This window comes from Nerophis lumbriciformis, linkage group LG29, assembly GCF_033978685.3.
Source record: "Nerophis lumbriciformis linkage group LG29, RoL_Nlum_v2.1, whole genome shotgun sequence".
Classification (NCBI taxonomy): domain Eukaryota; kingdom Metazoa; phylum Chordata; class Actinopteri; order Syngnathiformes; family Syngnathidae; genus Nerophis; species Nerophis lumbriciformis.
This window is the reverse complement of record NC_084576.2, coordinates 31,960,001-31,982,500: the sequence shown is the minus strand read 5'-3', so window position 1 is coordinate 31,982,500 and position 22,500 is coordinate 31,960,001. Positions and strand designations below refer to the sequence as shown.

At 36.4% G+C, this 22,500-nt stretch overlaps 1 protein-coding gene across 4 annotated transcripts in view; it reads right to left on the bottom strand.

Annotated features, from left to right (window-relative positions):
• sash1b (SAM and SH3 domain containing 1b) overlaps window positions 1–22,500 on the bottom strand; it is a 152,346-nt gene that overhangs the window by 54,827 nt on the left and 75,019 nt on the right. The window contains exon 1 of one of the 4 annotated variants that reach the window (XM_061924495.1): window positions 4,477–4,539. The exons of the other annotated variants lie outside the window; for them this stretch is intronic. The gene's annotated coding sequence lies outside the window, so the exon portion shown is untranslated. Of the gene's footprint in view, window positions 1–4,476; window positions 4,540–22,500 lie in introns of those variants that run through there. 4 annotated transcript variants of the gene reach the window in all.

The window sequence follows — 22,500 nt, the reverse complement described above, 5'->3', positions numbered from 1 at the left end:
ACATAAGTAAGCATGTTGGAGGACTGATTGTATCGCACATGATATCACACACAAGTAAACACGCTGCATGACTGCTTGTATCGCACATGATATCGCACACAAGTAAGCACGTTGCATGACTGCTTGTATCGCACATGATATCACAGACAAGTTAAATTGCTGCAAGACTACTCGTTTCACACATAATATCATACACAACTAAACACGTTGCATGGCTGCTTATATCACACATGATATCACACATAAGTTAACATGCTGCAAGATTGCTCGTATCGCACATAATATCACACTCAAGTAAACATGTTGCATGGCTGCTTATATCGCACATGATATCACACACAAGTAAGCGCGCTGTAGGACCGCTTTTACACAACATGATATCACACACAAGTAAGCACCTTGCATGACTGCTTGTATCGCACATGATATCGCACACAAGTAAGCACGTTGCATGACTGCTTGTATCGCACATGATATCACACACAAGTAAGCACGTTGCATGACTGCTTGTATCACACATGATATCACAGCCAAGTTAACATGCTGCAGGACCACTTTATCGCACATGATATCACACACAAGTAAACACGTTGCATGACTGCATGTATCGCACATGATATCACACACAAGTAAACACCTTGCATGACTGCTTGTATCGCACATGATATCGCACACAAGTAAGCACGTTGCATGACTGCTTGTATCGCACATGATATCACACACAAGTAGGACCGCTTTTACACAACATGATATCACACACAAGTAAGCACGTTGTATGACTGCTTGTATCGCACATGATGTCACACACAAGTAAACACGTTACACGACTGCTTGTATCGCACATGATATCACACACAAGTAAGCACGTTGCATGACTGCTTGTATCACACATGATATCACAGCCAAGTTAACATGCTGCAGGACCACTTTATCGCACATGATATCACACACAAGTAAACACGTTGCATGACTGCATGTATCGCACATGATATCACACACAAGTAAACACCTTGCATGACTGCTTGTATCGCACATGATATCGCACACAAGTAAGCACGTTGCATGACTGCTTGTATCGCACATGATATCACACACAAGTAGGACCGCTTTTACACAACATGATATCACACACAAGTAAGCACGTTGTATGACTGCTTGTATCGCACATGATGTCACACACAAGTAAACACGTTAAACGACTGCTTGTATCGCACATGATATCACACACAAGTAAGCACGTTGCATGACTGCTTGTATCACACATGATATCACAGCCAAGTTAACATGCTTCAGGACCACTTTATCGCACATGATATCACACACAAGTAAACACGTTGCATGACTGCATGTATCGCACATGATATCACACACAAGTAAACACCTTGCATGACTGCTTGTATCGCACATGATATCGCACACAAGTAAGCACGTTGCATGGCTGCTTGTATCGCACATGATATCACACTCAAGTAAACATGTTGCATGGCTGCTTATATCACACATGATATCACACATAAGTTAACATGCTGCTAGATTGCTCATATCGCACATGATATCACAGACAAGTTAACATGCTGCAAGACTGCTCGTATCGCACATGATATCACACACAAGTAAGCACGCTGTAGGACCGCTTTTACACAACATGATATCACACACAAGTAAGCACGTTGCATGACTGCTTGTATCGCACATGATGTCACACACAAGTAAGGACGTTGCATGACTGCTTGTATCACACATGATATCACAGCCAAGTTAACATGCTGCAGGACCACTTTATCGCACATGATATCACACACAAGTAAACACGCTGCCTGACTGCATGTATCGCAGATGATATCACACACAAGTAAACACCTTGCATGACTGCTTGTATCGCACATGATATCGCACACAAGTAAGCACGTTGCATGACTGCTTGTATCGCACATGATATCACACACAAGTAAGCGCGCTGTAGGACCGCTTTTACACAACATGATATCACACACAAGTAAGCACGTTGTATGACTGCTTGTATCGCACATGATGTCACACACAAGTAAACACGTTACATGACTGCTTGTACCGCACATGATATCACACACAAGTAAGCACATTACATGACTGCTTGTATCACACATGATATCACAGCCAAGTTAACATGCTGCAGGACCACTTTATCGCACATGATATCACACACAAGTAAACACGTTGCCTGACTGCATGTATCGCACATGATATCACACACAAGTAAACACCTTGCATGACTGCTTGTATCGCACATGATATCGCACACAAGTAAGCACGTTGCATGACTGCTTGTATCGCACATGATATCACACACAAGTAAGTGCGCTGCAGGACCACTTTTACCACACATGATATCACACACAAGTAAACACGTGGCATGACTGCCTGTATCACACATGATATCACTTACAAGTTAAATTGCTGCAAGACTGCTCGTATCACGCATAATATCACACACAAGTAAGCACGTTGGAGGACCGATTGTATCACACATGATATCACACACTAGTAAGCACGTGGCAGGACTGTTTTTATCGCACATGATATCACACACAAATGAACACGCTGCGTGACTGCTTGTATCGCACATGATATTGCACACAAGTAAACATGTTGTATGACTGCTCGTATCGCACATGATATCACACACAAGTTAACATGCTGCAAGACTGCTCGTATCGCACATGATATCACAAACAAGTTAACAAGCTGCAAAACTGCTTGTATCGCACATGATATCACACACAAGTAAGCGCGCTGCAGGACCGCTTTTATCACACATGATATCACACACAAGTAAACACGTTGCATGACTGCCTGTATCACACATGATATAATTTACAAGTTAAATTGCTGCAAGACTGCTCGTATCACGCATAATATCACACACAAGTAAGCACGTTGGAGGACTGCTTTTATCGCACATGATATCACACACAAATGAACACGCTGCGTGACTGCTTGTATCGCACATGATATCGCACACAAGTAAACACGTTGTATGACTGCTCGTATCGCACATGATATCACAGACAAGTTAACATGCCGCGTGACTGCCTGTATCGCACATGATATCACACACAAGTAAACACACTGCAGGACCGCTTTTATACCACATATCACACACAAGTAAACACGTTGCATGATTGCTTGCATCGCACACGATATCACACACAAGTAAACACGTTGCATGACTTCCTGTACCGCACATGATATCACACACAAGTAAACACGTTGCATGACTACTTGTATCGCACACGATATCACACACAAGGAAACACGTTGCATGACTTCCTGTACCGCACATGATATCACACACAAGTAAACACGTTGCATGACTGCTTGTATCGCACATGATATCACACACAAGTAAACACGTTGCATGACTGCTTGTATCGCACATGATATCACACACCAGCAAACACGTTGCATGACTGCTTGTATCGCACATGATATCACACACAAGTTAAATTGCGGCAAGACTGCTCAAATCGCACATGATATCACACACAAGTAAACACGTTGCATGACTGCTTGTATCGCACATGATATAACAAATTATTTTTCCCTTTAAAAAAAATTAATATTATGTTTATAAGTCAGTAAATATGTCCCTGGACACATGAGGACTTTGAATATGACCAATGTATGATCCTGTAACTACTTGGTATCAAATTGATATCTAAATGTGTGGTATCATCCAAAACTAATGTCAAGTATCAAAGAAGAGAAGAATAAGTGATTATTACATTTGAACAGAAGTGTAGATAGAACATGTTCAAACAGAAAATAAGCAGATATTAACAGTAAATGAACAAGTAGATCAATAATAATTTTTTACAGTTTGTCCTTTATAAAATAATAGGTGTATAAATGACACAATATGTTACTGCATAGACTAATTAGGAGTTTTTGTTTGTTTACTTACTACTGAAAGAAAAGTTGTCTATTTTATTTAAGGACTAAAGGACAATAATAAACATATGTTTCATGTACACTAACATTTGTTGTTACAATAAAGACAATAATGACATTTTTTTGTGGTCCCCTTTATTTAGAAAAGTATTAAAAAGATAACCACAATAACAGTACGAGGACAACACTAATACAGCATATAGAGCTTATTTAGTCATGCAAATAATTCTGGATTGACATGTTAAAGGAAAGGCGCTTATACGGATGTTTTAAATGATGTTTTAAATAATTATTCCCAGTTAATGAGTAGAGTTGAGCAAAGGAACAAAAAGAGTCTTCGTCCTTTCAGTGACAATTAATCCCCTTAGAAAAGGTTTCGAACCGCGTTTTGAACGTTAAACGTCGACTGGGTCCTCAGTGAATGTGCCAGAACATCCACAGCGTTAACATTCCAACACACACACACACACACACACACACACACACACACACACACACACACACACACACACACACACACACACACACACACAGAAATACACTCACCACAAACGGGCATCCACCCGGCCAGCACTACTTTACTCACTGCTGCTCCACATTGACGCTTACACTTTAGTCTGAGTGGAACACAATGATGGGAAAGGGGACGGCTCTCTCTCTCTCTCTCTGTGTGTGTGTGTGTGTGTGTGTGTGTGTTCTTGTATTTCTACCCTTCTTGAGACATGAAGAAGGAAACGTATCTTCCATATGAGGAGGTGTGAACAAGTGATGACATAAACCATGGTGTCCCAATAACATTGCATCTAATAGAGAGCCAAATACTAGAGTCCGTGAACATTGCTCCAAAGTCAGGATGATTTTTGTTGTCGATTGAATGTGCATACAAAAGTAAAAAGAAAAAAAACTACACTTTAGTTTGAGTGGAACACAATGATGGACATCTAGAAGGAAAAGTATCGTCCATATGAGGAGGTGTGAACAAGTTAGGACTGAAATCATGGTCCCAATACGGGAAAACCGCTGCATCTAATAGAGAGGCAAATACTAGAGTCCGTGAACATTGCTCCAAAGTCAGGATTTTTGTTTGTTGATGTAATGTGCATACAAAAGTAAACATTGACAGGTGTAAAGGCAGCAGTATATGATAAAAAAAAAAAAAAAGCTAAATAAGGACTTCCCTATTATGGTCCCAATACGGAAAACTGCTGCATCTAATAGAGAGGCAAATACTAGAGTCCGTGAACATTGCTCCAAAGTCAGGATTTTTGTTTGTTGAACGGCTGATATTCCGACTTCCGGTGCTGACGTAAGACAAGCCATATGTGACCATAGGATGAACAAATACACTACAAGACTAAGACTATAGTGGCCATTAAGAGTTAGCTTATACAGCTGGGTAGCCCAAAGTGCGGCACAGGGGCCATCTGTGGTCCCTGACTCCTTTGTCATCGGTCCTTAAGCACGTTACAAATGAGGGTGATCCCAAAAAAGAGGGATTTTTCAAATTGACTGTGTCAGTTTTAAAAGTGCTCCCCCTCTGGTCAACATATGAAATAACAAGTGTGTGTAAGGAATTGAAGTGCGCCCCTTCTGACCAAATTGTTTTTTGTTTTTTTAAATAGATAAATATGTATACAGAGAAATACTGTAATAACTTGGAGTAAATAATGAAGATTAAAAACCAATTACAAACAAAGAAAAATGTACTAAAAAAATGTACTAAAAGCTTACCTTTTCTATATTTGCATAGTATGTATATATTAGTTAATGTTTGTTGTAAATCAATTTGGTAAATACACTTCTTTATATATCTAGAAAGGGTGGTCCTCAAGAGGGATTTTTCACATTGACTGTGTGTCGCTTTTAAAAGTGCTCCCCCTCTGGTCAACATATGAAATAACAAGTGTGTGTAAGAAATTGAAATGCGCCCCTATTGGCCAAAATTAATTAAAATAAATAAATAAATATGTATATAGAGACATACTGTATGAAGATTAAAAACCAATTCCGAACAAAAAAATTCAAAAAAAATAATTAACTATAAAAGCAGTCTTTTTCTCACAATGTGTCAACTTTTTTCTTATAAAATTGGGAACAATTTCTCATATTCTTTCTGTTTCTGTAATATTGCAATATTTTCTCGTAAAATTAGGACTTTTTAATGCAAAATGGTGACATTTGTCATATAAAATTCTGACTTTTTATCAGAATATTGCCCATCTTTTTGTTGTTCTTGTAAAATTTCAAAGTTTTAAGCTTTTCTTGTAAAACTGCGACTGTTATTGAGTAAAATTCCAACTTTTCACATATTGTACAAATGTTCAGTTTTTCTTGCAAAATTTTGACTTGCGTTGAGTAAAATGACGACTTTTATTATAATACTGCCAAAATTCTAAGTTTTTCTAGTGAAATTGTGACCTTTTTCTTGTGAAATTCCAACTCATTTTTCACAAGCTTTTTCATATACATAGTATGTATATATTATTAATGTTGTAAATACACTTCTTTATATATCTAGAAAGGCTGGTCCTAAAGAGGGATTTTTCAAATTGACTGTGTGTCGCTTTTAAAAGTGCTCCCCCTCTGGTCAACATATGAAATAACAAGTGTGTGTAAGAAATTGAAATGCGCCCTATTGGCCAAAATTAATTAAAATAAATCAATAAATATGTATATAGAGACATACTGTAATAACTTGAAGTAAATAATGAAGATTAAAAACCAATTACGAAAAAAAAATAATAATAATAATAATTACCTATAAAAGCAGTCTTTTTCTCACAATGTGTCGACTTTTTTCTTATAAAATTGGGAACAATTCCTCATATTCTTTCTGTTTCTGTAATATTGCAATATTTTCTCATAAAAGTATTACTTTTTTAATGTAAAATTATGACTTTTTAATGCAAAATGGTGACATTTGTCATATACAATTCTGACTTTTTATCAGAATATTGCCCATTTTTTTGTTGTTCTTGTAAAATAGTGACATTTTTAGAGTAAAATGATGACTTTTGTCATAATTTTGCCAAGTAAAATTCCAACGATTATTATAATATTGCAAAAATTTCAAAGTTTTAAGCTTTTCTTGTGAAACTGCGACTGTTATTGAGTAAAATTCCAACTTTTCACATAATATTGCACAAATGTTCAGTTTTTCTTGCAAAATTTTGACTTGCGTTGAGTAAAATGACGACTTTTATTATAATACTGCCAAAATTCTAAGTTTTTCTAGTGAAATTGTGACCTTTTTCTTGTGAAATTCCAACTCATTTTTCACAAGCTTTTTCATATACATAGTATGTATATATTATTAATGTTGTAAATACACTTCTTTATATATCTAGAAAGGCTGGCCCTAAAGAGGGATTTTTCAAATTGACTGTGTGTCGCTTTTAAAAGTGCTCCCCCTCTGGTCAACATATGAAATAACAAGTGTGTGTAAGAAATTGAAATGCGCCCCTATTGGCCAAAATTAATTAAAATAAATAAATAAATATGTATATAGAGACATACTGTAATAACTTGAAGTAAATAATGAAGATAAAAACCAATTACGGGAAGAAAAAAATAATAATAATAATTACCTATAAAAGCAGTCTTTTTCTCACAATGTGTCTACTTTTTTCTTATAAAATTGGGAACAATTTCTCATATTCTTTCTGTTTCTGTAACATTGCAATATTTTCTCGTAAAATTATGACTTTTTTAATGTAAAATTATGACTTTTTAATGCAAAATGGTGACATTTGTCATATAAAATTCTGACTTTTTATCAGAATATTGCCCATTTTTTTGTTGTTCTTGTAAAATAGTGACATTTTTTTAGTAAAATGATGGCTTTTGTCATACTTTTGCCAAGTAAAATTCCAACGATTATTATAATATTGTCAAAATTTCAAAGTTTTAAGCTTTTCTTTTAAAACTGCGACTGTTATTGAGTAAAATTCCAACTTTTCACATAATATTGCACAAATGTTCAGTTTTTCTTGCAAAATTTTGACTTGCGTTGAGTAAAATTATGACTTATTATAATACTGCCAAAATTCTAAGTTTTTCTTGTGAAATTGTGACCTTTTGCTTGTGAAATTCCAACTCATTTTTCACAAGCTTTTTCATATACATAGTATGTATATATTATTAATGTTGCAAATACACTTCTTTATATATCTAGAAAGGCTGGCCCTAAAGAGGGATTTTTCAAATTGACTGTGTGTCGCTTTTAAAAGTGCTCCCCCTCTGGTCAACATATGAAATAACAAGTGTGTGTAAGAAATTGAAATGCGCCCTATTGGCCAAAATTAATTAAAATAAATAAATAAATATGTATATATAGACATACTGTAATAACTTGAAGTAAATAATGAAGATTAAAAACCAATTACGAACAAAAAATTCAAAAAACAAAACAAAACTATAAAGCAGTCTTTTTCTCACAATGTGTCAACTTTTTTCTTATAAAATTGGGAACAATTTCTCATATCCTTTCTGTTTCTGTAATATTGCAATATTTTCTCTTAAAAATATGACTTTTTTAAATGTAAAATTATTACTTTTTAATGCAAAATGGTGACATTTGTCGTATAAAATTCTGACTTATTATCAGAATATTGCCCATTTTTTTGTTGTTCTTGTAAAATAGTGACATTTTTTGAGTAAAATGATGACTTTTGTCATAATTTTGCCAAGTAAAATTCCAACGATTATTATAATATTGCCAAAATTTTAAAGTTTTAAGCTTTTCTTGTAAAACTGCAACTGTTATTGAGTAAAATTCCAACTTTTCACATAATATTGCACAAATGTTCAGTTTTTCTTGCAAAATTTTGACTTGCGTTGAGTAAAATTACGACTTTTATTATAATACTGCCAAAATTCTAAGTTTTTCTAGTGAAATTGTGACCTTTTTCTTGTGAAATTCCAACTCATTTTTCACAAGCTTTTTCATATACATAGTTTAATGTTGTAAATACACTTCTTTATATATCTAGAAAGGCTGGCCCTAAAGAGGGATTTTTCAAATTGACTGTGTGTCGCTTTTAAAAGTGCTCCCCCTCTGGTCAACATATGAAATAACAAGTGTGTATAAGAAATTGAAATGCGCCCCTATTGGCCAAAATTAATTAAAATAAATAAATAAATATGTATATATAGACATACTGTAACAACTTGAAGTAAATAATGAAGATTAAAAACCAATTACGAACAAAAAATTCAAAAAAAATTATTAACTATAAAAGCAGTCTTTTTTTCACAATGTGTCAACTTTTTTCTTATAAAATTGGGAACAATTTCTCATATTCTTTCTGTTTCTGTAACATTGCAATATTTTCTCGTAAAATTATTACTTTTTTAATGTAAAATTATGACTTTTTAATGCAAAATGGTGACATTTGTCATATAAAATTCTTACTTTTTATCAATCAATCAATCAATCAATCAATGTTTATTTATATAGCCCTAAATCACAAGTGTCTCAAAGGGCTGCACAAGCCACAACGACATCCTCGGTATAGCCCACATAAGGGCAAGGAAAAACTCACCCCAGTGGGACGTCGATGTGAATGACTATGAGAAACCTTGGAGAGGACCGCATATGTGGGTAACCCCCCCCCTCTAGGGAGACCGAATGCAATGGATGTCGAGTGGGTCTAACATAATATTGTGAGAGTCCAGTCCATAGTGGATCCAGCATAACAGTAAGAGTCCAGTCCACAGTGGGGTCAGCAGGAAACCATCCCGAGCGGAGACGGGTCAGCAGCGCAGAGATGTTCCCAACCAATATACAGGCGAGCGGTCCACCCCGGGTCCCGACCCCGGACAGCCAGCACCCCATCCATGGCCACCGGATCTGTGTGTCTTCCCCTCCACAAGGGATAGGGGGCAGCAGAGGAGAAAAGAAAAGAAACGGCAGATCAACTGGTCTAAAAAAAGGGGGGCTATTCAAAGGCTAGAGTATACAAATGAGTTTTAAGATGGGACTTAAATGTTTCTACTGAGGTAGCATCTCTAATTGTTACCGGGAGGGCATTCCATAGTGCTGGAGCCCGAATAGAAAACGCTCTACAGCCCGCAGACTTTTTTTGGGCTCTGGGAATCACTAATAAGCCGGAGTTCTTTGAACGTAGATTTCTTGCCGGGACATATGGTACAATACAATCGGTAAGATAGGCTGGAGCTAGACCGTGTAGTATTTTATACGTAAGTAGTAAAACCTTAAAGTCGCATCTTAAGTGCACAGGAAGCCAGTGCAGGTGAGCCAGTATAGGCGTAATATGATCAAACTTTCTTGTTCTTGTCAAAAGTCTAGCAGCCGCATTTTGTACCAACTGTAATTTTTTAATGCTAGACATAGGGAGACCCGAAAATAATACGTTACAGTAATCGAGACGAGACGTAACGAACGCATGAATAATGATCTCAGCGTCGCTAGTGGACAAAATGGAACGAATTTTAGCGATATTACGGAGATGAAAGAAGGCCGTTTTAGTAACACTCTTAATGTGTGACTCAAAGGAGAGAGTTGGGTCGAAGATAATACCCAGATTCTTTACTGAGTCGCTTTGTGTAATTGTTTGCTTGTCAAATGTTAAGGTGGTATTATCAAATAAATGTCGGTGTTTAGCAGGACCGATAATCAGCATTTCCGTTTTCTTGGCGTTGAGTTGCAAGAAGTTAGCAGACATCCAATGTTTAATTTCATTAAGACACGCCTCCAGCTGACTACAATCCGGCGTGTTGGTCAGCTTTAGGGGCATGTAGAGTTGGGTGTCATCAGCATAGCAATGAAAGCTAACACCGTATTTGCGTATGATGTCGCCCAGCGGCAGCATGTAAATACTAAAGAGTGCAGGGCCAAGAACCGAACCTTGGGGGGCTCCGCACGTTACCTTAACATAGTCCGAGGTCACATTGTTATGGGAGACGCATTGCATCCTGTCAGTAAGATAGGAGTTAAACCACGACAAGGCTAAGTCTGACATGCCAATACGTGTTTTGATACGCTCTAATAAAATATTATGATCGACGGTATCGAAAGCAGCGCTAAGATCAAGAAGCAGCAACATAGATGACGCATCAGAATCCATCGTTAGCAGTAGATCATTAGTCATCAGAATATTGCCTATTTTTTTTGTTGTTCTTGTAAAATAGTGACATTTTTTGAGTAAAAAGATGACTTTTGTCATAATTTTGCCAAGTAAAATTCCAACGATTATTATAATATTGCCAAAATTTCAAAGTTTTAAGCTTTTCTTGTAAAATTGCGACTGTTATTGAGTAAAATTCCAACTTTTCACATAATATTGCACAAATGTTCAGTTTTTCTTGCAAAATTTTGACTTGCGTTGAGTAAAATTATGACTTTTATTATAATACTGCCAAAATTCTAAGTTTTTCTAGTGAAATTGTGACCTTTTTCTTGTGAAATTCCAACTCATTTTTCACAAGCTTTTTCATATACATAGTTTAATGTTGTAAATACACTTCTTTATACATCTAGAAAGGCTGGCCCTAAAGAGGGATTTTTCAAATTGACTGTGTGTCGCTTTTAAAAGTGCTCCCCCTCTGGTCAACATATGAAATAACAAGTGTGTGTAAGAAATTGAAATGCGCCCCTATTGGCCAAAATTAATTCAAATAAATAAATAAATATGTATATATAGACATACTGTAATAACTTGAAGTAAATAATGAAGATTAAAAAAAAATTACGAAAAAAAAAAATAATAATAATAATTACCTATAAAAGCAGTCTTTTTCTCACAATGTGTCAACTTTTTTCTTATAAAATTGGGAACAATTTCTCATATTCTTTCTGTTTCTGTAACATTGCAATATTTTCTCGTAAAATTAATACTTTTTAATGTAAAATTATGACTTTAATGCAAAATAGTGACATTTGTCATATAAAATTCTGACTTTTTATCAGAATATTGCCCATTTTTTTGTTGTTCTTGTAAAATAGTGAAATTTTTTGAGTAAACTTTTGCCAAGTAAAATTCCAACGATTATTATAATATTGCCAAAATTTCAAAGTTTGAAGCTTTTCTTGTAAATCTGCGACTGTTATTGAGTAAAATTCCAACTTTTCACATAATATTGCACAAATGTTCAGTTTTTCTTGCAAATTTTGACTTGCGTTGAGTAAAATTACGACTTTTATTATAATACTGCCAAAATTCTAAGTTTTTCTAGTGAAATTGTGACCTTTCTCTTGTGAAATTCCAACTCATTTTTCACAAGCTTTTTCATATTTGCATAGTATGTATATATTATTAATGTTGTAAATACACTTCTTTATATATCTAGAAAGGCTGGTCCTAAAGAGGGATTTTTCAAATTGACTGTGTCGCTTTTAAAAGTGCTCCCCCTCTGGTCAACATATGAAATAACAAGTGTGTGTAAGAAATTGAAATGCGCCCCTATTGGCCAAAATTAATTAAAATAAATAAATAAATATGTATATAGAGACATACTGTAATAACTTGAAGTAAATAATGAAGATTAAAAACCAATTAGGAACAAAAAATTCAAAAAAAATAAATAACTATAAAGCAGTCTGTTTCTCACAATGTGTCAACTTTTTTCTTATAAAATTGGGAACAATTTCTCATATTCTTTCTGTTTCTGTAATATTGTAATATTTTCTCGTAAAATTATGACTTTTTTAATGAAAAATTATGACTTTTTAATGCAAAATGGTGACATTTGTCATATAAAATTCTGACTTTTTATCAGAATATTGCCCATTTTTTTGTTGTTCTTGTAAAATAGTGAAATTTTTTGAGTAAAATTATGACTTTTGTCATACTTTTGCCAAGTAAAATTCCAACGATTATTATAATATTGCCAAAGTTTTAAGCTTTTCTTGTAAAATTGCGACTGTTATTGAGTAAAATTCCAACTTTTCACATAATATTGCACAAATGTTCAGTTTTTCTTGCAAAATTTTGACTTGCGTTGAGTAAAATTACGACTTTTATTATAATACTGCCAAAATTCTAAGTTTTTCTAGTGAAATTGTGACCTTTTTCTTGTGAAATTCCAACTCATTTTTCACAAGCTTTTTCATATACATAGTATGTATATATTATTAATGTTGTAAATACACTTCTTAATATATCTAGAAAGGCTGGTCCTAAAGAGGGATTTTTCAAATTGACTGTGTGTCGCTTTTAAAAGTGCTCCCCTTCTGGTCAACATATGAAATAACAAGTGTGTAAGAAATTGAAATGCGCCCCTATTGGCCAAAAGTAATTAAAATAAATACATAAATATGTATATAGAGACATACTGTAATAACTTGAAGTAAACAATGAAGATTAAAAACCAATTACGAACAAAAAATTCAAAAACAAAACAAAACTATAAAGCAGTCTTTTTCTCACAATGTGTCAACTTTTTTCTTATAAAATTGGGAACAATTTCTCATATTCTTTCTGTTTCTGTAATATTGCAATATTTTCTCGTAAAATTATGACTTTTTTTAATGTAAAATTATGACTTTTTAATGCAAAATGGTGACATTTGTCGTATAAAATTCTGACTTATCACAATATTGCCATTTTTTTTTTGTGATTCTTGTAAAATAGTGAATTTTTTTTTTTAATACAATTCTGATTATTATTGTAATGAACAATTTGAAGTTGGAAGGGTTTCAATTGGATGAAAAATGTGGAAGGTTGAGCGTGCCAAAATCTGGAGAAGTTAAATAATAAATAGGTGAATTTTGGTGTAGAAAAGCATATGTGTGAATGTTTGCATGGAACATTCACACAAATACAAACAAAGAAAACAAACCAAAATACAACAACTAAAAGCTTACCTTTTTTATATTTGGATAGTATGTATATATTATTAATGTTGTAAATACAAATCTTTACATATCTAGAAAGGCTGGTCTTAAAGGGGTAGGCATTTTTCAGAGGTCTCCAGAAGGTCAGAAATACAAGCATAAGTGTAAGCACAGGGTGGGGCCCTCCAGCTGCGGCCCCGCACAAACATGCCTGACTCACAAGTTGAAATAAACCACATCCCCACTTGTTGCAGAGGAGCATGTCGGCAGTGTGTGTGTGTGTGTGTGTGTGTGTGTGTGTGTGTGTGTGGTCGGGGCAGAAGTTACGACTCCCTCTGCTGATGTAAAAATGCTCTCATTCCTTGGTTGACACAAAACGAGTGCGACAGGAAGCCAACGTTGTAAAAGTGAAGTAAAACAAAGCCCATCCATCCATTTTCTACCGCTTGTCCCTTTTGGGGTCGCGGGGGGTGCTGGAGCCTATCTCAGCTGCATTCGGGCAGAAGGCGGGGTACACCCTGGACAAGTCGCCACCTCATCACCTTTGGCCAACATATGAAATAACAAGTGTGTGTAAGAAATTGAAATGCGCCCCCTTTGGCCAAAATTAATTAAAACATCCATCCATCCATTTTCTACCGCTTATTCCCTTTGGGGTCGCGGGGGGCACTGGAGCCTATCTCAGCTACAATCGGGCGGAAGGCGGGGTACACCCTGGACAAGTCGCCACCTCATCACCTTTGGCCAACATATGAAATAACAAGTGTGTGTAAGAAATTGAAATGCGCCCCCTTTGGCCAAAATTAATTAAAACAAAGCGTTAGAAAAAAACCGGGAAGCAGAATTTGGCAAAGTTTTGGATGACAATGACTGTAAATCTGCAGGGATACAAATAAATGATAACACATCTTGTTCAACGCTTAGTCCGATACAGCTTAAGGATGTCCATCGCAACTATTTGACTAACTAAACTTGTACGCAGACACATGTTATCAGTTGACTCCTGCAAGTATTAAAAGACATAATCTGGTCCTGTTCCTGTCTGAGAGTCTTCTGGATTTTATATTTTTAAACATCTTGCAGATGCACTACATTTTAAATTGGCGCCTTGTGCAGAATTGAAGTGAATTATATTTATATAGCGCTTTTCTCTAGTGACTCAAAGCGCTTTTACATAATAATAATAATAATGCAAGTACATCCCTTCAAATACAAGTTGAAGTTACATTTAAAGGCCTACTGAAATGAGATTTTCTTATTTAAACGGGCATAGCAGGTCCATTCTATGTGTCGTACTTGATCATTTCGCGATATTGCCATATTTTTACTGAAAGGATTTAGTAGAGAACATCGATGATCAGAGGTGGGTAGTAACGCGCTACATTTACTCCGTTACATCTACTTGAGTAACTTTTGGGATAAATTGTACTTCTAAGAGTAGTTTTAATGCAACATACTTTTACTTTTACTTGAGTATATTTATAGAGAAGAAACGCTACTTTTACTCCGCTACTTTTATCTACATTCAGCTCGCTACTCGCTACTAATTGTTATCGATCTGTTAATGCACGCTTTGTTTGTTTTGCTTTGTCAGACAGACCTTCATAGTGCCTGCGTTTCAACAAATACAGTCACTGGTGACGTTCACTCCGTTCCACCAATCAGATGCAGTCACTGGTGACGTTGGACCAATCAAACAGAGCCAGGCGGTCACATGACCTGACTTAAACAAGTTGAAAAACGTATTCGGGTGTTACCATTTAGTGGTCAATTGTACGGAATATGTACTGTACTGTGCAATCTACTAATACAAGTTCCAATCAATCAATCAAAAGTGTGAAGGAAAAAAGACCCTTTTTTATTTCAACCGTACATCCCGTCAAAAGCCTAAAGACTGACTGCACAGTTCCTGTCTTCACAATAAAAGTGCCGCTCCATCGCGCCTGCGCTTTCAAAATAAGAGTCTCCGAAAGCCAGCGCAAACAAGCTAACAAGCTAGCAAGCTACGGATTTTGCCGCCAATGTATTTCTTGTAAAGTGTATAAAAACGAATATGGAAGATGAACAAATAAGATGCCAAAAACCAACCACTTTCATGTGGTATTAGACAGAAAGGAGGAACTTTTTTTCTCCTCCATTTGAAAACGTGGACGTTATCATCACTACTGTCTGATTGCAATCAATGCAAGTCATCAGAATCAGGTAATACACCAACTTATATTCTTGTTTTCATGAAAGAAAGGAATCTATATGTGTTAAACATGCATGTATATTCATTAAAACACCTTTAACATGTAAACAAAAACGGCAAAATAAATAAATATAAATTATATACTGTATATATCAATGTATGTATATATATGTGTGTGTATATATATATATATATATATATATGCCAAATTTTCAAAGAGAACGGCCTACGGATCACGATTGAAGCCAACAAGCAAACCGTCAACTTCCTTGACGTCACTTTCAACCTGAGAAATAACAGCTACCAACCATTCACGAAACCCAACACAACACTCCAATACGTGCACCATGACAGCAACCACCCACCCACCACCACGAAAAGAATACCTACCGGAATTAATAAAAGGCTATCGATGCTGTCATCTAGCAAAGCTGAATTTGACCAAGCAACCCCCCCGTACCAAAAAGCCCTTGATGAAAGCGGATACAATTTCACCCTCACCTATGAACCTACGCCAGGAAACCAGCCAAAAAAGAACAGAAAACGAAACGACATCATCTGGTACAACCCCCCATACAGCAAAAACGTCTCAACTAACATTGGACACAAATTCCTCAATCTGATTGACAAACACTTTCCCAAAGACAACACCCTAAGAAAAGTATTCAACAAGAACAACATTAAATTGAGCTACAGCTGCATGAACAATATACGACAAATCATCTCAAACCACAACAAAACAATTGCAAATGAGCCGTCGGCCCCCAGACAGAGCGACTCCAAAACCAACAAAGACTGCAACTGTCGAAAGAAACCTGATTGCCCTCTCAACGGGGGGTGCTTACAAACATCAGTTGTCTACCAATCTAAGGTAACACGCAAGGACATTAACACATCCGACACATATGTAGGATTAACCGAGGGGGAGTTCAAAACCAGATGGAACAATCACAAGGCTTCTTTCAGGAACCAAAACCTGCGGAATACCACAGAACTCAGCAAACACATTTGGGACCTCAAAGACAATAACGTTGAATATTCAATAACATGGCAAATTCTTGCATCCAGCACACCTTACAATAGTGGTAATAAAAGATGCAACCTATGCTTGAAAGAGAAACTGTTTATTATTTACCGTCCAGACCTGTCATCCCTCAACAAGCGCAGCGAAATTGTATCAGCATGCCGCCACAGACGGAAACACCTCCTAGGTAACACATGAGCCAATCACCACGCCCCTACGCCAGCCTGTACCCACCCACTCTGTGCCCTATATAAACCATGGTATGTGAATGCTCCCATTAAAATCTCCTGATGATTGAGGGAACCCCCTCATGAAACAGGCCTGTAGAGATGAAATAGTCTTGTGATTTTTTTCCCACACATACATATATTGCGCTCTACTACGGTATCGAGCACTATTTTTTGGATAACCTTATTAAGACATATATATATATATATATATATATATATATATATATATGTGTGTATGTGTGTGTTTATGTTACTCATCAGTTACTCAGTACTTGAGTAGTTTTTTCACAACATACTTTTTACTTTTACTCAAGTAAATATTTGGGTGACTACTCCTTACTTTTACTTGAGTAATAAATCTCTAAAGTAACAGTACTCTTACTTGAGTACAATTTCTGGCTACTCTACCCACCTCTGTCGACGATAAAGTTCACAACTTTTGGTCTCTGATAAAAAAGCCTTGCCTGTACCGGAAGTAGCAGACGAGTAGCGTGACGTCACAGGTTGTGGAGCTCCTCACATCCGCACATTGTTTACAATCACGGCCACCAGCAGCGAGAGCGATTCGGACCGAGAAAGCGACGATTTCCCCATTAATTTGAGCAAGGATGAAAGATTGGTGGATGAGGAAAGTGAGAGTGAAGGACTAGAGGGCAGTGGGAGCGATTCAGATAGAGAAGATGCTGTGAGAGGCGTATGGGACTAAAACAGTAAATAAATACAAGACATATATATATATACTCTATTAGCCACAACACAACCAGGCTTATATTTAATATGCCACAAATTAATCCCGCATAACAAAAACCTCCCGTCCATATAACCCGCCAATACAACTCAAACACCTGCACAACACACTCAATCCCACAGCCCAAAGTAGCGTTCACCTCCCCAAAGTTCATACAGCACATATATTTCCCCAAAGTTATGTACGTGACATGCACCTAGCGGCACGCACGTACGGGCAAGCGATCAAATGTTTGGAAGCGTACTCACGGTACCGTGTCTGCGTATCCAACTCAAAAGTCCTCCTGGCACATACTTGCCAACCTTGAGACCTCCGATTTCGGGAGGTGGGGGGTGGGGCGGGGCGTGGTTGGGGGCGTGGTTAAGAGGGGAGGAGTATATTGACAGCTAGAATTCACCAAGTCAAGTATTTCATACATTATATATATATATATATATATATATATATATATATATATATATATATATATATATATATATATATATATATATATATATATATATCCTGAAAATATGCAAACAAAACTGTGTTTAGATAATTGATACTTCAAACTTGCATAAATAAATATTAAGGAATATAACATTGCTTGGCTTCTGAGAGTTTCAAAATGTAATGAATAAAATGCTAAAGTTGTTGATAAACAAGCAATTATTTTAATAATTAAATATGGTCATTTTAAATGAATTATTATGATCATTTAAAATCAATTATTTCAAATATGTTTATTTTAATGTATAATTCTATGGCTGGATGTAATAAGGAGTCACAAAAAAATACAAATAAAAATACAATAAATTTTGATGTTTTTAGCAAAAATATATCCATCCATCCATCCATCCATTTTCTACCGCTTATTCCCTTAGGGGTCGCGGGGGGCGCTGGAGCCTATCTCAGCTACAATCGGGCGGAAGGCGGGGTACACCCTGGACAAGTCGCCACCTCATCGCAGGGCATGTTTTTAGCAAAAATATAGTAAAAATAAAAAATATTTAAAAAAAACAACTAAATTTAAAAAAAAAAAACTAAATTATTATTTTTTTTTTTTTACTATATTTTTTTTTAGCAAAAATATAGTAAAAATTTATTTAGTTTTTTTGTTTTTTTTAATTAATAAATATATTTATTTTTAGGTAAAATAAACATAATAATACAATTTATCTCTAGTCTGGATGGAGCTGGAGGGGGCGTGGCTTCCAGCTCCGGCTGAAAATCGGGAGATTTTCGGGAGAATATTTGTCCCGGGAGGTTTTCGGGAGAGGCGCTGAATTTCGGGAGTCTCCCGGAAAAATTTGGGAGGGTTGGCAAGTATGTCCTGGTAAGAGTCTCTGTTGTCCCAGTTCTCCACAGGCCAATGGTAAAGCTTGACTGTCATCTTCCGGGAATGTAAACAACGAAACACCGGCTGTGTTTGTGTTGCTGCAGCCGGCCGCAATACACCGCTTCCCACCTACAGCTTTCTTCTTTGCTATCATTGTTCATTGAACAAATTGCAAAAGATTCACCAACACAGATGTCCAGAATACTGTGGGATTTTGCGATGAAAACAGACGACTTAATAGCTGGCCACCATGCTGTCCCAAAATGTCCTCCACAATCCGGGGATCGAACCTGGAACCCTCAAGTTGCTGGCTATTTTTGGAATTCCACCAAACTATCCAAAAATTAAGCAGACTTTTAGGGATAGAATCGCCTTTGCATCTTTACCAGCTCGTAGAAGGATTTTGTTGGAGTGGAAATCACAGTTTGTAAAAATGTTTAAATATTTTTTTTATTTTTGTATTTTGTTTATTTTTGTAATGTTTTTTATTTTTTTTATTTTTATGTTGTTGTTTTTTAGGGGGGTTGGGGGATTATGATTTTCCTATCAAATGAATTAATAAATTAAAATAAATTTCATTACCAGACATGTTTTCAATAAATTCCTTCTACCTTTTAGAGTAGAGTTGCAACACCTTCCTGGAAACCGGTGCACAATTCATTTGCTACAATAGATCAGAGGCTAGAATTAAATACCAAAATATATATATATATATATATATATATATATATATATATATATATATATATATATATATATATATTTTGGTCAAGTAATCTTTAAATGCTTGTAAAAACACTAATATAATTAAAGCTGCAAGCAGCATTGGTCGGGACCGCGTATTTGGCAGGTGCTAGTCTGAAGTGTCCCAAGACTTTTGTCTAGTGTACCTACCTTGTCTGCATTGTGTGGGCACGTTGGTGCTTCCTGCTTTTAAGCAGCCATCTTAAAAAAACAGTAGCGCAGCAGCATCAGCGCAGTGGGTCTTTGAAGGGTCATAAAATCAAAACCGGAGCAGGTATTAAAAAACTGTTCTGTTATTTTATACACAAGGGTTTAATCTCTCTCCTGTGTTAGTTTGAAGCCGAAACGACAAACGCGCTCAGAGGAGATAGATTTTGAAGGAAGGTGACCGTTTTTTTACAAAAATTTTGTTTTGAAGGGGGAATAGCAAACTTCCTGTTGATTTTTGCTGGGGGTTGTCAATTTATGAAATGTAGGTCTAAGTGAGATCAACATAGAGGTTTTTGTTTCATGTCTCTCCGACCTTCCCAGTGGGAGTTACAGGCAGTTTTGTCAGTTTTTTCATCCGAGGAGCAGTTTTTTGTGCGTTTCATTAAAAAATTGCGCTAGAGCACAATTTTGAGATTTGGGGTTAGTTTTTTTTATTAGATCGCAATTTTTTGCCAGTCCTGATGTGTGTGTTCAGTTTGGTGAGTTTTGAAGCATGTTAAGGGGGTCAAATTAAAGCTCAAAAAGGCAAAATTGACTGTTTTTAGTACTTTTTTGTCTTAAAGGGGGAATTGCCAACTTCCTGTTGATTTTTGCCCGAGAATGTACCATTAATGAAATTTAGGTCTAAATCAGACCTACATAGAGGTTTTTGTTTCATGTCTTTCCGACCTTCCTAGTGGGAGTTACAGCCAGTCTAGTTTTTTTTCCTAGGGGGCGCTAGAGCGCAATTTTGAGTTTTGGGTTTTTTTGTTTTTTATTAAAAGACAATTTTCGCAGGTCCTGATGTGTGGGTCAAATATGGTGAGTTTTGAAGCATGTTAAGTGGGTCAAATTAGTGCTCAAAGAGGCGGCGGAATAATAATAATTAAAGCTGCAAGCAGCATTGGTCGGGCCCGCGTATTTGGCAGGTGCTAGTCCTAAGTGTCCCAATACTTTTGTCTACTTTTAGTCTGAAGTGTCCCAAGACTTTTGTCTAGTGTACCTACCTTGTCTGCATTGTGTGGGCACGTTGGTGCTTCCTGCTTTTAAGCAGCCATCTTAAAAAAAACAGTAGCGCAGCAGCATCAGCGCAGCGGGTCTTTGAAGGGTCATAAAATCAAAACCGGAGCAGGTATTAAAAAGCTGTTCTATATTTTTATACACAAGGGTTCAATCTCTCTCCTGTGTTAGTTTGAAGCCAAAACGACAAACGCGCTCAGAGGAGATAGATTTTGAAGAAAGGTGACCGTTTTTTACAAAAATTTTGTTTTGAAGGGGGAATAGCAAACTTCCTGTGGATTTTTGCTGGGGGGTGTCAATTTATGAAATGTAGGTCTAAGTGAGACCTACGGAGAGGATTTTGTTTCATGTCTCTCCGACCTTCCCAGTGGGAGTTACAGGCAGTTTTGTCATTTTTTTCTTCCGAGGAGCAGTTTTTTCTCCGTTTTATTAAAAAATTGCTCTAGAGCGCAATTTTTAAATTTGGGGTTAGGTTTTTTTATTAGATCGCAATTTTTGCCAGTCCTGATGTGTGTGTTCAGTTTGGTGAGTTTTGAAGCATGTTAAGGGGGGTCAAATTAAAGCTCAAAAAGGCAAAATTGACTGTTTTTAGTACTTTTTTGTCTTGAAGGGGGAATTGCCAACTTCCTGTTGATTTTTGCCCGAGAATGTACCATTAATGAAATTTAGGTCTAAATCAGACCTACATAGAGGTTTTTGTTTCATGTCTCTCCGACCTTCCTAGTGGGAGTTACAGCCAGTCTAGTTTTTTTTCCCTAGGGGTCGCTAGAGCGCAATTTTGAGTTTTGGGGTTCGTTTTTTTTATTAAAAGACAATTTTCGCAGGTCCTGATGTGTGGGTCAAATATGGTGAGTTTTGAAGCATGTTAAGTGGGTCAAATTAGTGCTCAAAGAGGCGGCGGAATAATAATAATTAAAGCTGCAAGCAGCATTGGTCGGGCCCGCGTATTTGGCAGGTGCTAGTCCTAAGTGTCCCAAGACTTTTGTCCAGTGATAGTCATAAGTGTCCCAATACTTTTGTCTACTTTTAGTCGGAAGTGTCCCAAGACTTTTGTCTAGTGTACCTACCTTGTCTGCATTGTGTGGGCACGTTGGTGCTTCCTGCTTTTAAGCAGCCATCTTAAAAAAACAGCAGCGCATCATCGCAGCGGGTCTTTGAAGGGTCATAAAATCAAAACCGGAGCAGGTATTAAAACGCTGTTCTGTTATTTTATACACAAGGGTTTAATCTCTCTCCTGTGTTAGTTTGAAGCCGAAACGACAAACGCGCTCAGAGGAGATAGATTTTGAAGGAAGGTGACCGTTTTTTTA